The sequence below is a fragment of the Ambystoma mexicanum genome, chromosome 7p (genome assembly GCF_040938575.1).
Source record: "Ambystoma mexicanum isolate Mex_15411 chromosome 7p, UKY_AmexF1_1, whole genome shotgun sequence".
NCBI lineage: Eukaryota > Metazoa > Chordata > Amphibia > Caudata > Ambystomatidae > Ambystoma > Ambystoma mexicanum.
This window is the reverse complement of record NC_090939.1, coordinates 887,996,389-888,008,822: the sequence shown is the minus strand read 5'-3', so window position 1 is coordinate 888,008,822 and position 12,434 is coordinate 887,996,389. Positions and strand designations below refer to the sequence as shown.

Here is a 12,434-nt window from a genome sequence, read left to right as displayed (position 1 = left end):
AAAGAGGCGTGCCGGTTAAAGACATATGTGCGGCCGCTACATGGTCGTCTGTCCATACCTTTACACGTTTTTACAATCTGGATTCCTCCTCCAGTCAAGAGACTAGGTTTGGAAGGGCTGTACTGCATTCTATTCATCAATAGAAGACAGCGTGAAGTCAGTACTCCCTCCTCCGAATATAGAATACTGCTATGGGAGCCTATCTAAGATGAGGAATACGTCGGAGGACACAATCCCTTCGAAGAACAAGTTACTTCTTACCTTGTAACGTTCTTTCGACGGGATGTTCCTCCGACGTATTCCTCATCGACCCTCCCATCCATCCCTGCAGTTCTACTTCCCTTGTTGTTGCAGTTTACGCTCCTTCAGGGGGATTAGTCTAGTCCAGACAGTAATACTGTGGGCTACAAAACGGAACTGAGCAACGGACGCTGCGCGCGGCCTTTATAGGCAGGATGACGTCGAGCGTCGATACGGCGGCTGTCGAGGGACATCGACTCGAGGGACGTCGACGCGCAGCGCCCTCTAGAGAAAAAATTTTCCGAGGCCAGCAGAGCTGGAAGGATGTATCTAAGATGAGGAATACGTCGGAGGAACATCCCGTCGAAAGAACGTTACAAGGTAAGAAGTAACTTGTTCTTTTCAATTTCAAGAAATCTAAAATCGCCCATACATATTTCTGGGGTTTTCATTATCTGATGGGATAAGGGGACTTGTTCCACAAATCCTAGTGACATGTGCACACTTGCAAAGCCCACACACAAGCAGTTAAATTGGCTTTAAGTTCCAGGCGCTCATACATGGCAGATTATGCAGCATTAGTGAAACCATTATGACTTATTGAAGCCAATTTTCTGTCCAACAGACTGTAAGGAAGAGCACACACACATCCTGCCCCATGTCTACCAACAGATGACTCAAAGTAGTCCTTTTCAGGACCAACACAGATAAGGACTTAGAATTGACACTATTTCCTGGTTCAAAGGCTTTTACATATGTAGTATGTAACCATGGGGAGGAAACACCCATAGCATATCATTCACATATCTATACAGTTCCAGAGCTGAAATGTCCTCCAAAAGAACTGATTCTTGCTCGGTACAAATATTAGTGCGAAAGGGAATGCACCTTAGCCGCAAACAATCTTGCAAATAAACACAGTTCATGGAATAATGGGGGATTGTGACAAGTGGGATAGGGTTCAACATAAGCAAACTGTATATCAATGTAATGGTTTGCTGAGATGTAATTTGGAAAAAATCTAATCAAAATGGCTTTATAACAAAAAACGCTGTTTGTGCCGTTAGAAGCAGCTACACGGTCTAGTATTGTAAATGCGAAGGCACTACACTCCGAATGGGTTCAATGTGCCACGACGCAGACAGCACAAGACCTAAAATATCACTATAAACCATAACTGCAACAAATGTATGAACTAGGATGGTCTCTACAACCAGAGGCAGATGCAGCAGTGCCAGACATCCCACTTTAGATGTTTGCAAATGTACAATACTGTGATGGAAGTGCCGTTTCAGCAATTGGGAATCGGCTTCAATTCTGCTGTCAGTGCTGCTGTGAAAGGACACTTCAACCATAACAATGAATTTCAACAACAGGATACGCAAGCAAAATATTTAGGTGATGCATCCGCTTAGGTTGGTGAATTACAAGGCCTCCTCATGGCAAGGAAACAAATTGATCCACATAAGCCTACTCTAATTGTCTGATTCAGACCAGGTAGTACGAGAACAGGTCACAGTAAAGGGGTCTGACCATAAATAGCAAGTAGTTCCATATCTTTGCAGACAACAGTGGACAATTACCGAAAATGACCAGTAAGCTCGCTAATAAGCGCAACAGTGGCTTTTGAATGCATGTATGATGGACAACATAGGTTCACTGACCTCCTTCGACAAGTACAAATATGTTAGTCGTGGTGGATTCATGCATAAGATTCACTTGGTTAATTCTCCAGAAGAAAGCCGATTGTAAGGAGGTCATAAAGGGTTTGCTGTCCTTAGTAGATATGACAGGATGGAAATTACGCCAAGCTGACAAAGGGCCAGCCTTTGAGGCTCTGTCAATCTGTGGTTGCACTCTGCTTTTCTCTGACCCGTTTTGCCCACAATGGAGCCAGTGGGATAGTAAAGCAAGCCTGGACTAAATACACCCTTTCTTGTGTTGGTAATTTGGTGAATCATGAAACCTACAGTAAATCGTAACTTAAATAACCTACCTCGCCTTTCTCAATGTGAGGGTAAAGCACCTTATGAGTTGCTGTTTGGCACTCCTATGTATATGCCAGACTTACAAAATCCTTGTAGTTCTCTCCAGGCCCGACCATCGGCTCCTCATAAATCTTCTGAGTGACTCCATCCATGTATCTTCTGAGTGACTCCATCCATGGTGATGAAGTATTTCCACAGCATTAAGATCAAAACAAATCGGGCTACCTTGAAATCTGAAGACTACGTCCTGGAAAAGTTTCAGAACAAAGAAGCACTTGGCCCATGTTACAGACCTCCCGTGAAAGTACTGAAACATACTGGCTCATGAACAGCACCAGCCCTGCCTCCCGAGAAAGGTACTCGTCAACCGTCTGTCGACTACCTTAAGCCATATCCAGATGGTTACCCCCTTGTTCCCAAGGCAGGAGACTCTGTCATGAACAACTTGACCAGCAGGCAAGAATAGAACATGACATTAGCGATAACTCCGGAATCCTATGAGACTGTCTATTTTTGCAGGATCTGATGAGCCAGAAACAAGGCTATAGAAGTAAAGTCAAGCGCAAGGTCCAGCCGATGGAATTCTGACCGTCTTAAGTGCACCAAGAGCTGTAAATGTCTTGTTGGAGCAGTGATCCGGTTCTACACCTTGCTGTGGATACGTCTTCTCACATTTTGTCTTATTCACTTTGGGAATTTTTTTATTCCCAATTGAGATCCCCAATGATCAGCAGATAGTTGAACAGAACACGTTTAGCTGGAGAACATATACTACGTAAGCGGGAGAGGCAGGCGGCTGATTGGGGGTGGGGGGTGGAGTCTCATCCCAAATCAGCATATACCCATTAAAGTTAGGGTAATTCTGGACACGCCTGTATAAAACCTACAGTGGCCATAGTATGCAACTCCAGGTACATACACGATCAGTGATGGATTAATCTCGGATAGTGATGCAGATCTGAGAGACAAGTCTTAGTTACTTACCTGTAATTGTATTTCTCCAGCATTGGTATCTTTCATAGATTCAGATGCTTGAATATTCCCCGTCGTCAGACTGGGAATCCTCGGTGATAAATTAAATAATAATAATAAAAATTTTCTTTTTTTTTTTAAATATATATATATATATACACTGCCACCTAGCAGTGCATGTACATAGCCCATTATAGCCTATGAACCTCTCCATTATGTAGTCCCTCCACCTCACTTTGGTCCTTTATGGCCCCAGCCAATGAGGTGGCAGGGCTTAAGCTCCGCCCCCGGCAGCCATCTTCAGATTTTGAACCGTAGAGATTACAGTATGATGGATGCCGAGCATAGGAGCAGCCTCTCGGGGGAGGCGGGCGGGCGCATGTGAATCTATGAAAGATACCAATGCTGGAGAAATACAGTTACAGGTAAGTAACTAAGACTTCTCCAGCATTGGATCTTTCATAGATTCAGATGCTTGAATAGAATACCAAGCAGTTAAAACATGCCACCATTATGAACAGATATGCATAATTACAGAAAAACATATTTCTGATCAAACCTTTACCATGCAGCAACACAACGGTTACATATTTCGGGAAAGGTGGGAAAGGAGGCTGGTCCTACCTTATACAAAGAGATGGCGGAGCACTGCCTCTCCAACTGCAGTTTCTTTGTTGGTATCTTCAGTCAGGCAGTAGTGTTTCGCGAAAGTATGCAGAGTGCTCCACGTGGCAGCTCTGCATATGTCTTTCAAGGCCACCCCTGCGTGGAATGCTGTTGACGCCGCCCTTCCTCTGGTGGAGTGCGCAGACGGCGGTCTAGTTAAAGAGTCGCCTTTCAACTGATGACAGTGGGTGATGCAGGACGATACCCAGCGTGCCAGGCTTTGTTTGGATATATGTTGGCCCTTGGTACGGCCAGAGAAGGAAATGAATAGCCGGTTTGAGGAGCGGAACTCCTTGGTTCTTTGCAAGTAAAACTTCAACACCCTAGAAACGTCTAGAGAGTGTAATGTCCTTTCCGCTTCCGAAGCGTGATTCTGGAAGAAGGTTGGTAAAACAATGCGCTCAGTGAACGACATCTCCGAAAGTACCTTGGGGAGGAACTTAGGGTGAGGCCTTAAGATGACGCGGTCCTTCTGGAACAAGGTAAACGGAGGTTCCGAAGACAAAGCTTGTAACTCACTGATCCTTCTGGCCGATGTGATGGCTACCAGGAAGGATGTCTTCCAGGACAAGAATTTCATATCGCATCTATGTATGGGCTCGAAGAGAGGTTGCATGAGGGCTGTTAAGACGGTGTTGAGGCTCCAGTCCGGAACTGGTGTAGGTGTAGGCGGATAAGTACGCATCAGTCCTTTCAGGAAGATCTTGATCGCTGGTAAGGAGAGTAAGGCTTGCGTCTCCGCGGTTACTGTGTAGGCCGCTGTGGCTGACAGATGGACCTTGATAGAGGACAGTGAGAGCCCTGATTTAGCCAGGTGCAACAAGTAAGGCAGAATTTGATCAACCGAGGCCGTGAGGGGATCGATCGCAGAGGTCTCGCACCATTTGGAAAACCTAGTTCATTTTCTGGTGTAGGTGAGTTGCGTGGACGGGGCTCTAGCGGCCCTGATGATATCCCAGCATTCTGATGGTAACTTTAGGTGCATCAGTTTACGCTGCTCAGGAACCATGCTTTGAGGGACAGGCTCCTCGGGTTGTGGTGGAGGACCTTGCGGTTCTGTTGTCAGTAGATATTGATGTGATTTGAGACGAATCGGGGTTTTGCAGGATAGATGTCTCAGCGTCGGGTACCAGACTTGCCGTGCCCAATCGGGTGCAATAAGAATCGAGGAACAATCCTGTTCTTTCACCCTGCGAAGTACCCTCGACATGAGGGGAATGGGTGGGAAGACGTAGAGGAGCTTCCCCGACCAATCCACTGAGAATGCGTCTCCCAGCGATTGGTGCTCGGGGTATCTTGATGCAAATATCTTGCATTTCTTGTTGTTCCTGGTGGCAAAAAGGTCGATCTGTGGATGGCCCCATAAGGCAAATATCCGTCGGGTTTCTCTGTCGTCCAACTCCCACTCGTGTGACGCTGTGTATTCTCTGCTTAATCTGTCCGCTAGGACATTGTCCACTCCTGGAAGGTGGTCTGCCCTGATCTGTATCCCGTAGCGCAAGGCCCATGCCCATAGCTGTTGGGCTTCTTGCGACAGAATCTGAGACCTCGTGCCTCCCTGCTTGTTTGTATAGTGCATGGAGGTCGTGTTGTCTGTCTGGACTGTAAGAACTTGACCAGCTATAACCGGTAGGAAGGCTTTCAGCGCCAACCTTACGGCCCTGAGCTCCAACACGTTGATGTGGAGCTGGGACTCTTGTGCCGACCAAGATCCCTTGGTTTGGAGGTCCGCAAGATGAGCGCCCCAGCCTGATAAGGAAGCGTCCGTCCGCAGCAGGAGGGTCGATGTCGGTGCTTGAAACGGCATTCCCTGTAGAAGATTCCTCGGAGCGTTCCACCATCGAAGGGCCTTGTGCAACGTCGATGGAATCTGGACAATGTCTTCCCAGCATCCGAAAGCTTGTTTCCATTGGTGGTCCAGAGCTTCCTGAACTGGCCTCATGCGAAGCCTGCAGGTATGAGGAATATGCATGATGACATCATGCCCAATAGGGATTTGTAAGAGCGTACAGATGTCTCTTTCTGTAGGAAGTTCGAAGTTAAGCGTAGAATCGCTGCTATTCTCTCTGTGGATGGTCTCACTCTGGGAATGCTGGAGTCGAGCTCGGCTCCCAGGAAGAGAGCTACCTTGCTGGGAACGAGGCAGGACTTCGTCTGGTTGATGGAGAAATCTAACTCTTTTAGGAGGTTGACCGTCCTCGACACTGCCGAACGAGCCTTTGCAGCTGAACTTGCCTTTATCAGCCAATCGTCCAGGTATGGAAAAACGTCCGTTCCTGCTCTCCTGAGACTTGCCGCTACCGGTGCCAGGCATTTCGTGAAAACTCTTGGCGCCGATTTTAGACCGAACGGAAGCACTTGAAACTGAAAGTGGAGCCCTCCCACTGTGAACCTGAGGAACTGCCTGTGTGCTGGATGGATCGGAATGTGGAAGTATGCATCCTCCAAGTCTAAAGTGGCCAAGAAGTCGTGCTTGTTTAACCAAGGTAGCACCCCTTGTAGAGCTACCATCTTGAAAGTTATGCGCTTGATGAACTTGTTGAGAGCCCTCAGGTCCAAGATGGGCCTCCATTGACCGTTTTTCTTTCTGACGAGGAAGAATCGGGAGTAGAAACCTTTTCCCCTCTGAGAATAGGGTACTGGTTCTACTGCTGCCTTCTGGAGCAGTTTTTTCACTTCGGACATGACCTGTCCTAGCATATGCACTCTGCGGGGAGTTGGAGGCAGGGAAGGAGGTTGGTCCAGAAATTCCAAGGTGTGACCCTTTCGGATCACCTGTAACACCCATTTGTCCGATGTAATTGACCGCCAGCGCTGGAAAAACTGGCTCACCCTTCCCCCCCCCACAGGGTGTGGCGAAGGGGGGGGGGGGGAGATTGGTCGTCAGTTCTGCTTGCCTTGCGACTTCCCTTGGGCGAAGCCACGTCTGCCTCTATGGGCGTATCTGTTTGATGACTGATATTTATTGCCTTGGTACGTGCCGCCTTGTGCTTTTTGACCATAGGAGGAACGACTGTATCCCCTGAACTTGGAAGATGAACCTCTAAAGGGACGAAAAGACCGGTGGTCCTTACTTTTGTCCTTTAAAGAACTGATGGCTCTGGCTGTGTCAGTGTCTGTCTTGATTGCCTTCAAATGGTCGTCTATCTTTTTCCCAAAGAGATCTTGGCCGTCAAATGGCATGTCTAGTATCTGCGCCTGAACTTCAGGTCTAAAGTTAGTAGCCTTCATCCAGGCCTGCCTTCTGAGCACTGTGCCGTGCGCCATCTGCCTGAAGCCTGATTCGGCCACATCAACTGATGCGTCGATCATCTGATCCGATGTTGCTTCACCATCCGCGATTATGGATTTTGCCTCCTCCTGGAGCTCCGGTGGTAATTGTTTCGCCAAGTTAGACATGCGGAGCCAAAGCTCGCGATCGAATCTTGCGGTCATGGCCAGTGCATTACCCGCTCTGATTGTAAGTGATGCAGAAGATGATACTTTCCTGCCCATGGCTTCCAATTTACGTCCGTCCTTATCCGGTGGTGCCGACAACGGTGAGGAGGGGTTGGCGAGTTTCTTTCTAGCCGCCACTGTAATAACTGAGTCCGGTTTAGTATGACCCCTTAAACAAAGCGGTGCTGAATCCGGAGCTTTATATTTCTTTTCTGGCCTGGACACCAACGCCGGAGTCGATAAGGGCGTAGATAGGATCTTGGATCCGGAATCCCAGATGGTATCGAGGAGGGGAATTGTGGTCACTGTCCTCCTTCGTTTGTCCCTGTGCTCATAGAGCACTGATTGCCTTTCCTCCGAAGAAACCTGAATTTTAAACAGTTCTGCGGCTTTACCTATTATGGTATGGAAAGAGACGAGATCATCCGGTGGTGAGGCCTTGCCCGGCGAGTCTCTCCTCCTGGGCTTCTCGACGACGTAGTCATCCCAATCACTGGGTGCGTTTGGCTCCTGAGTAATTTCTCCTTCTTCTGGTTCCGAAAATTCACCAAAAGGATCCTCCTGCCAGTCTGATACCGAGATGGTGGACGGTACCATGGTGGGATCTACGTCCGGAGATCGCGGTCTGTGCGATGACTGTGGTGACGGGACTCTTGTAGGTGAAGCACTGTGGGTGCTGCTCCTCGGTCTTCGAACAGGTGATCTCATCCGTTTTTGCGGTCTACTCCTGTAAGAAGAGCAACCCGATGTGCCTGGAATCGGGGATGACTCTCTAGGAATGGGATTAATCGGAATTTGCTTCTCCCTTTGCCGTTTGTAAAATTCTTCTACAATCCTCTGCACGGATAACATGAGCACCGGGTCATGAGGATATTCGGATTCTCCCGTGGACGGGTGCCAAGGAGGGCTGTATTGTTTCGGTAAGGGACCGATGGACTCTTCCACCACTTCCGCATCGGAGAATTCTTCCTGAAGAATTATATCCGGAAGTTCTGCCATGTGCCCCAAAGGCGAAAATTGCTGCACCAGAGGTTCAGTTACAGTATTCTTCTCAATGATATTGCTTGTAATGACAGGAGCTTCAAGAGTGAGAGGCAGTAATTCCTCTAACTGCCGAAATTTGCGGTGCCTCTGAAGGCGTTATGGATGATGTTATCCCTGTCGACGACTGAGATTGTCCCGTCGACGAAGGCTTCGCTGTCGACTGAGATTTTCCCGTCGACGAGGGATTCGCTGTCGACTGAGATTTTCCCGTCGACTGACATTTTCCCGTCGACGAGGGCTTCGTTGACGAATGTGGAGTGTGTTCCGTGGACGACTGCGTCATGGACGAATGCTTCGTGGACGAGTGGTGTTTCTTGCTCGTCGACGATTGCTTCGCGGTCGATATGTCCGATGACGATGATCTAACTGTCGACGATGTCTTAAGCGTCGTCGATGCTGGTTTCGTCGACGGTATGGCCGATGACGGGCCTTTACCTTTCCCTTCATTCGTGGGCGGTTTAACCGTCGACGACTGCCCCCCCCCCCCCCCGTTTTTTGCAAACTCCTCCTTACCTCTGGAGGCAGATTTTGCTGACTTTTTCTGGCTTGACAGGTCAGCTGGAGGCAGAAAGGGTTTTCTTTTTGGATTTGGGAGAGAAACTCCTTTCCACTGAAGAGGCCCTTCTCTTTGAAGTTTGCCTCTCAGATGGAGTGCTGGATTGGACAGGAGCTGTTCTGACAGACTCTTCGTCCGAAGATTGATCCCTGGATTCCAGGTATGAAAGGAGTCTTCTATGCCTGTCATGAAGGGTCTTGGTGGAAAAAGTTTTACAAATCTCGCATTTTTTAATGTCATGTGGGTACAGACAATAAATGCAATGCTCGTGGGGGTCCTTGTAGTAAACCAATTTCTTCTTGCACCTCGTGCAGTCCCTGAACAGGGAAGGCTTCCTGACAGCCTGAGGTGCCTCCATTTCTGAAGAGAAGTTCAGTCGACGATTTTGAGAGGAAAACAAGTTTTGCCACCAAGGTTAATTGGAAAGAAAGCCCCTAAGAAGGGGGACAAGATGGAATATATTTTACAAATATATTCCACACAAAAGTAGAAAGAATTTGAAAAAAGCTCAGAGAGCTTGAGGATTCCCTGTGTCTGATAGACTGCGGTGAAAAATCTGAAGATGGCTGCCGGGGGCGGAGCTTAAGCCCTGCCACCTCATTGGCTCGGGCCATAAAGGACCAAAGTGAGGTGGAGGGACTACATAATGGAGTGGCTCATAGGCTATAATGGGCTATGGGCTATGTACATGCACTGCTAGGTGACAGTATATATATATATATATATATATATATATATATATATATATATATATATATATATATATATATATATATATATATATATATATATATATATATATATATATATATATATATAAAATTTTTATTATTTAATTTATCACCGAGGATTCCCAGTCTGACGACGGGGAATATTCAAGCATCTGAATCTATGAAAGATCCAATGCTGGAGAAATATAGGAACCTGTTGAGAGCCAAGATAGAAGCTTTTGCTTAAGGAGCACTGTTAGATCCTGAAGATGATCTAGAAAGGTTAGATGACCTGGCAGACCATTTATGTTTTGTGAAATATTTAGACGCCTTTCTTTTTTTACAAACAAAATCCAGTGCAGTGGCCAAAGAGAATCAGCTGTGCGCATTGTCCTGTTCCTCTTTTTAATTCGACCCTAGAGTTTAAGGCCCATTTTCCTTATGTACCAAAGCGCCAGGTGGAGGGAGATATTAAAGCGCTGAATTAATTTAAATTTCCCCATGCCACCTGCAAGCAGTCAGTTTGTGTTCAACACATTCTGTTGTATGATAAAACATTCTATGCCACAATAACGGAGAAAACATGGTAAGAAAAAGTCCCTCTTAACATGACCTGGTGTTGTGGGAGTCAACCTTTACAATCACATGGAACAAGCACTCTAGATCTAGCAAGTAGAAATCCACAATTAATGTACTTCCTCATGCTCTTACATCCTGTCCCCTTTTCTCCATACTTGTGGGTGTCCCCAGACATGGGGACGGTACCAGAGCCTTAGTCGGTGAAAAAGTGAGCGTCCTCTTTAAATTTAAAGCACGCAGGGACCGACCACTAGTCCGGCCCTCCGCCTCACCCCAGTCCCTTTTGACGCTTGGGTGGGAGCAGAATTGCCAGCTTGCGTGGGCATTATTTTTCAATACCATGCCCTTCCCCATTTTATCTTTTGATTTCACATCCCTTTGGTGTCTTGCCTCCCCCGGAGCATGTCGGTCACAGGAGGCTTCCCGAGGTGCGCATCGTACAACTGTTACTTTGCGGCATTGGACCCCGATGCCCTCTGTTTAGAGTACCTGGGGCCCGATCACGCTGCACAGCGTGCGTCTCACTTGCGCCATGGTCTTTAAAGACTAGGCTATCTCGCTGGAGGGAGATCTTCCATACGTCACCTACAAACCATCTCGAGGACCTCATGCCAAGGTAATCTCTCCATGAGAAGGCACCTCAGCACAGACTCCTTCCTGGGGTTGCCAGCTGGGAGGGTGTGACTCGGACCCTGGGACCGGTGGTAGGTCGGGGCCCATTAAGGCTACCGGCCCCTGTACCGAGGGGCCCAGGGGCTCTCCTGGGCTTGCCACTGGGATGCATACTAGCCCTGTTACTGCACTGGGGTGCGAGGGGCTTTCAGGCTTTGTTTCCAGGCACAAGCCTGAGGTGCAGTACCCTGCTATGACGACCAGTTCTACAGCTGTGGGCAAACAGCCTTCTGGAGCTTTTAAGGTGAGCGGGGGACAAGTACACTACTAGTCAGCTGACTGAGGGCTTACAGCCTACCGGAGCCCGCTCGAGATCAGTGAAAACTCTTCAGGGTCTGATCGTAAAACAGTCTGCTACAATGTCGGACCCCACATGGCAGCCCAGGCCTTCATGCCTTACTCCTCAGGGTGTGGCTCAAAGCAAAATGGCAGACTAACACGCGGCAGAACCTGCAGACACAGTAACAATTTTAGACAGATTTCAGGCCTCCCGCGGCTCCCTCTCCTTTGGAGTGGACAGCTTGGGGGTGGGGGGAGAGGAGGGACTAGCCTGTGTGCTTCCAGGCTCGACTCCTGTCAGCAGGATTCAGGTAACTGGTCTCCCCAAGGGTACGTGCATACCAGCCAGTCTTTCGGGTACTCTGTACAGGTCTGTAGGTGTGCAGAACTGAAGGGAAGGCCCAGCGCGTCAGAAGGCCTGGGGTCCTCCTTGTCTATGCACCCACCCGGCAGCGTGCAAGCATAGGTTCTTTGAGCGATTCCTCCTTATGTGGCTGCAGCAGATGGCTAGGTTCCCGAAGGAGCTCATCAAGGATGTACTCCCTCAGCTGTTGTCTTCCAAGCTGCCCCCGCTGGGGCTTCCGCCTCTTCCACCTGGGCTTCCAGTCCCTCAACTGCTGGCGGCTGCGCAACCACTTCTAGTGCCTGCTCCGCTTCCTCGTCCACCACAGCACTGCCACTTCCTCCACCGCTCCCACCTGTACTGCAGTCTTATCTGGTGCCGGATCAGCCTCTGGAGGGCGCAAACCAGAGGCAGGGAGGGGCCCTCTGGTGGCTTTCCAATAGGACTCCCCTCCTCCTTTGCAGGGCAATGGGGACAACTATGCAGAGGAGGATGAGGCCTTGGTCAAGGCCTTTCACGACTGTCGTCCGGGCCTGGCTGAATTTCTGGTGGTGCCTCAGCCAGAACAGGCGCAACAGGAACCAGGTGTCCTAGCATAGGTCCTGGCCCTTCAGGCAACCATGCACTCAGACATCCCTTTGCAGAAGGACATCTTTGGAAGAGGCTTGATGGCCGCTTTAGTCTCCTGGAGAGTGAACATATGCTGCTCTCAACTCACCCACAGCCTTGTGACTGCCGCTGACATGTACTTGAAACCCTCAAGTTTGTCCGTGGCTGGCTCTACCAGTTGCTTGTCCAAGGAGGACACGGTTCTCTTGTCCTCTTTGGGAAGAGGACCTACCTCAATGCGGGTCTGCACCTCCGGCAGTCTTAACGCTGACGCCGTACTCAGTGATGCGAATCTAAAGTTGTGGAGGGAAAAGGGGGATATCCTCCGTAGCTTGCTG

The 12,434-nt window shown here is 48.8% G+C and overlaps 1 protein-coding gene across 5 annotated transcripts in view; it reads left to right on the top strand.

Annotated features, from left to right (window-relative positions):
* Nucleotides 1-12,434, top strand: part of TFDP1 (transcription factor Dp-1) — a 774,278-nt gene that overhangs the window by 553,533 nt on the left and 208,311 nt on the right. The window lies entirely within an intron of this gene.